General features: G+C 54.2%; 1 non-coding gene across 1 annotated transcript in view; it reads left to right on the forward strand.

Moving 5' to 3' along the window:
* Positions 1-3518: 3518 nt before the first annotated feature.
* Positions 3519-5000, forward strand: part of LOC126178742 (small subunit ribosomal RNA) — a 1909-nt gene continuing 427 nt past the window's right edge. Inside the window, exon 1 of the ribosomal RNA XR_007536604.1 lies at positions 3519-5000. This exon is cut by the window's right edge and continues 427 nt beyond it. This is a non-coding gene — a ribosomal RNA (small subunit ribosomal RNA).

A 5000-nucleotide genomic window follows, 5' to 3' on the forward strand; every position in this document is an offset into this window, starting at 1 on the left:
CAAACTACATTGCCGCCTGGCCCAGAAACGACACCTCCATCTACAGGAATCCAACGGAACTACACCAACCATACTGCCAAACCACAGCATCGCCATCTATGACAATGTGACGAAACCACATGCAATAGCCCCATCTACGCGAATCGGAAGACACTACGTCCACCATGTCGCGCGCACCACAAAAACAAAATACCGCACTCTGCAAGTCTCCCGCAACATGACCTGCTGCACCGACGATACCGCCATCTATGAGACGCCACGCCGACTACGACGTCGCTAGGTCCCACAGTGCCCATTTTCCGACGCCACCCACAAAGCCTGCACCATCTGTCCACGACAGGAGCCCCAACGCCAGTGCCTGCGTCGCACGAAGTAGTCAACCGACAATCACTCCACCCGCACCCGCACGTGCCCCGCCCAAATCGCAACCCAAGCGGATGAACGGCGGACTCTTCCCACACTCGTACGTTGCAATCCACCCCTATATCTTGCGTTTCATGAAGAGTTATATCCAATATGCCAAATTCCCGCTGTCCCTATACATGCTGTAAGTCTGTGCACACAATATGAACCACACCTCAGCGAGACACTCTATCACACATTACTCTCTGCCTGTAACAGACACAGATACAATATGTAAGCACCAGCATGGACCAACGTCCGGTGCATCCTCTCCGCCACAGTACACCATCCACACTATGATAACCACACCAGGGGGTCCAATTATAAAATAGAATATCCCACCCGTCCGACATCCACAATTGCTCAGATAAGCCACCAACACCCACACATGTCCTACACAGGGGTGCACCCAACACCACCACACTGCCTCCTGTTACGGCACAGAAACAATGGCAGGAATGAATCACACAGGTCTGCCGCTCCCTTGCCGCAACCACAGACGCGGCGCGCCTCCAGTCACGAGCGAAAAGCGCATAAGCGCATCCTGACGAGACATAACTGCTGTGACATACTGAAGCTGCCTCAGACATTCACTTACAATGATCACTACCAACGAACCTCGGCCCCCCCCCCCCCAACACACTCTCTTACCACGTTGTGTACTGTAATCCAACCCATTTTGCACCTTAATCTAACCAAATTCGTAACGCAATGTAACGCAATTTGTACCGCAATGTAACGCAATTTGTACCGCAATGTAACGCAATTTGTACCGCAATGTAACGCAATTTGTACCGCAATGTAACGCAATTTGTACCGCAATGTAACGCAATTTGTGCCTTAACCTAACCCAAGTTGTGCCTTAACCTAACCCAAGTTGTGCCTTAACCTAACCCAAGTTGTGCCTTAACCTAACCCAAGTTGTGCCTTAACCTAACCCAAGTTGTGCCTTAACCTAACCCAAGTTGTGCCTTAACCTAACCCAAGTTGTGCCTTAACCTAACCCACGTTGTGCCTTAACCTAACCCACGTTGTGCCTTAACCTAACCCACGTTGTGCCTTAACCTAACCCACGTTGTGCCTTAACCTAACCCACGTTGTGCCTTAACCTAACCCACGTTGTGCCTTAACCTAACCCACGTTGTGCCTTAACCTAACCCACGTTGTGCCTTAACCTAACCCACGTTGTGCCTTAACCTAACCCACGTTGTGCCTTAACCTAACCCACGTTGTGCCTTAACCTAACCCACGTTGTGCCTTAACCTAACCCACGTTGTGCCTTAACCTAACCCACGTTGTGCTTAACCTAACCCACGTTGTGCCTTAACCTAACCCACGTTGTGCCTTAACCTAACCCACGTTGTGCCTTAACCTGCTCTGTAATTGGCATATGACACGTTACATTAATCTAGTGTTGTCTAACCACAACCCTCTGAATATAGTTCGCTACTCGCACCGCCCACCCTCTTGTGTATCGTTTCATGTTCAACACTTCGCAAGTGTTGCTTACTTTTTACATGCTCCCGCTGTACACTGTAATGTGGACGACTGCAGGATGTACATGGCCCCCCCCCCTCCCCCCTGCCTTCGCACGCTGGTCGTTCAGGTGCTTGCGTGTTCAATGCCCTTCGCAGCTGTTCACTGGCATTCGCATGTCGAAGCGCTCAGTCTACGTCGTGGTACGGCCTGTGTCCACTGTCCGCTGATGTCGTAAGCTTAACCCTCACATTGTACTGCACATAGGTCCGTATGTACTGAATGATACGCTGTGGCACATGTGTGACCGTACAACGACTGCGCCCAACAACAGCGAACCATACGGTCCAAATGTTGTGCACTCAGCCACGTGCCGTCTCCCCATAACAGCTACATTGCAGTGTGGTACGCCATAGAGACGTGTGGGAGTAACGGACGCCCTGGATGGCGATCAGCATGAGCCGTCTGTTGATGTAGTGGCGCGTGTATTCAAACGTAGTCGTCTCTTCTCACACAGTGTGATAGCATGGTGCACCGCGTTCCACATCTGCGACATGGTACAGATGCTGGTTGACAGTCGGTCTCGTAATGGACATCGCATACGTAGGGGGGCCACCTCCCACGTGTTCTCTAGTCGTGCACATTTTGTTGCGTGTATGTGGGCAGACGTAGTGTGTCGTGACACCTAACAGACAGGTATGCAATAATCGTTGCATTTGCAAAGTGGGATGGACGTCTACGTTTGCTGGTGACGTTACGCAAATGAACAACTGGTAAACCCATTGTGGTGCGGTAGTTGTTGCTGGAGGTAAATCAGTAAGGGCAAATCTGTGTGTGAAGCGATACGCGGCGGTGGCTGGGTGGGACCGTCCCCGGCCGGTGAGGGGGGGCCGCCCGGCGTGCTGGCCGCGCGGTGCGTGGGCGCACGCGCTACAGCCGGCTGGTGGGGGCGCCCAGTGGCAGGCGCGCCGGCCGACGGACGCGGCAGGCGGCGCAGCTGCGCGCCGGGGCACCCTGCGCGCGGCGCCGGGCGGCCAAAGTGGGTCCTCGCGGGCCCGGTGCGAAGCGCGGTGGACATCTGCAGTGTGCTGGTCCGACTGAGGACTGTGTGCGTTGAGGATGCGCCGCCGCCCGGCACTCGGCGCCGCGACGCCGTCTGCTGCTCGGTCGCCCCAGCGGTTCTCGCTGGTGGTTTGTATCGCAGTTGTGCAGACGTGTTGGCACGTGCGCTGTGCTGGGAGAGTTCGCTTCGGCACCCACGTGGGGCCTTTGCCCTTCTGTGGCGCTGGCGTTGGAGCTGCCGGTCACCGTAGGTGGCGCGTGTTGTCTCCCGCCGGCAATGCCACGACAGCACGCTCCCGGGCCTCTGTCGGCAGCGGCAAGCTCAGTTGGGAGCACGGGTGGTCGCACCTAAAGCGTCTACTCGCCTAACTCCGGGCGATTGCGCCTCTCTCGAACCCGACCAAGTACTTAGGACGGCGCTGCGCGCCGCCGGGACCTGAGAGGGTTTCGAGGTGTATTGTGCAGGGGAGCTCAGCCTCCTCCTGTTTGCAGAATAATTGAGCGGACGCTTGCGTGTTCGCGCGGGCCCCTGGGACACACTCCCGGGCGGCCGGCTGCTCAGCTCTAGTTGACGCAGCTCCCTGGTTGATCCTGCCAGTAGTCATATGCTTGTCTCAAAGATTAAGCCATGCATGTCTCAGTACAAGCCGCATTAAGGTGAAACCGCGAATGGCTCATTAAATCAGTTATGGTTCCTTAGATCGTACCCACGTTACTTGGATAACTGTGGTAATTCTAGAGCTAATACATGCAAACAGAGTCCCGACCAGAGATGGAAGGGACGCTTTTATTAGATCAAAACCAATCGGTCGGCTCGTCCGGTCCGTTTGCCTTGGTGACTCTGAATAACTTTGGGCTGATCGCACGGTCCTCGTACCGGCGACGCATCTTTCAAATGTCTGCCTTATCAACTGTCGATGGTAGGTTCTGCGCCTACCATGGTTGTAACGGGTAACGGGGAATCAGGGTTCGATTCCGGAGAGGGAGCCTGAGAAACGGCTACCACATCCAAGGAAGGCAGCAGGCGCGCAAATTACCCACTCCCGGCACGGGGAGGTAGTGACGAAAAATAACGATACGGGACTCATCCGAGGCCCCGTAATCGGAATGAGTACACTTTAAATCCTTTAACGAGTATCTATTGGAGGGCAAGTCTGGTGCCAGCAGCCGCGGTAATTCCAGCTCCAATAGCGTATATTAAAGTTGTTGCGGTTAAAAAGCTCGTAGTTGGATTTGTGTCCCACGCTGTTGGTTCACCGCCCGTCGGTGTTTAACTGGCATGTATCGTGGGACGTCCTGCCGGTGGGGCGAGCCGAAGGCGTGCGACCGCCTCGTGCGTGTTCGTGCGTCCCGAGGCGGACCCCGTTGAAATCCTACCAAGGTGCTCTTTATTGAGTGTCTGGGTGGGCCGGCACGTTTACTTTGAACAAATTAGAGTGCTTAAAGCAGGCAAGCCCGCCTGAATACTGTGTGCATGGAATAATGGAATAGGACCTCGGTTCTATTTTGTTGGTTTTCGGAACCCGAGGTAATGATTAATAGGGACAGGCGGGGGCATTCGTATTGCGACGTTAGAGGTGAAATTCTTGGATCGTCGCAAGACGAACAGAAGCGAAAGCATTTGCCAAGTATGTTTTCATTAATCAAGAACGAAAGTTAGAGGTTCGAAGGCGATCAGATACCGCCCTAGTTCTAACCATAAACGATGCCAGCCAGCGATCCGCCGCAGTTCCTCCGATGACTCGGCGGGCAGCCTCCGGGAAACCAAAGCTTTTGGGTTCCGGGGGAAGTATGGTTGCAAAGCTGAAACTTAAAGGAATTGACGGAAGGGCACCACCAGGAGTGGAGCCTGCGGCTTAATTTGACTCAACACGGGAAACCTCACCAGGCCCGGACACCGGAAGGATTGACAGATTGATAGCTCTTTCTTGATTCGGTGGGTGGTGGTGCATGGCCGTTCTTAGTTGGTGGAGCGATTTGTCTGGTTAATTCCGATAACGAACGAGACTCTAGCCTGCTAACTAGTCGCGTGACATCCTTCGTGCTGTCAGCGATTACTT

Source organism: Schistocerca cancellata, chromosome 3, assembly GCF_023864275.1.
Source record: "Schistocerca cancellata isolate TAMUIC-IGC-003103 chromosome 3, iqSchCanc2.1, whole genome shotgun sequence".
Taxonomy (NCBI): domain Eukaryota; kingdom Metazoa; phylum Arthropoda; class Insecta; order Orthoptera; family Acrididae; genus Schistocerca; species Schistocerca cancellata.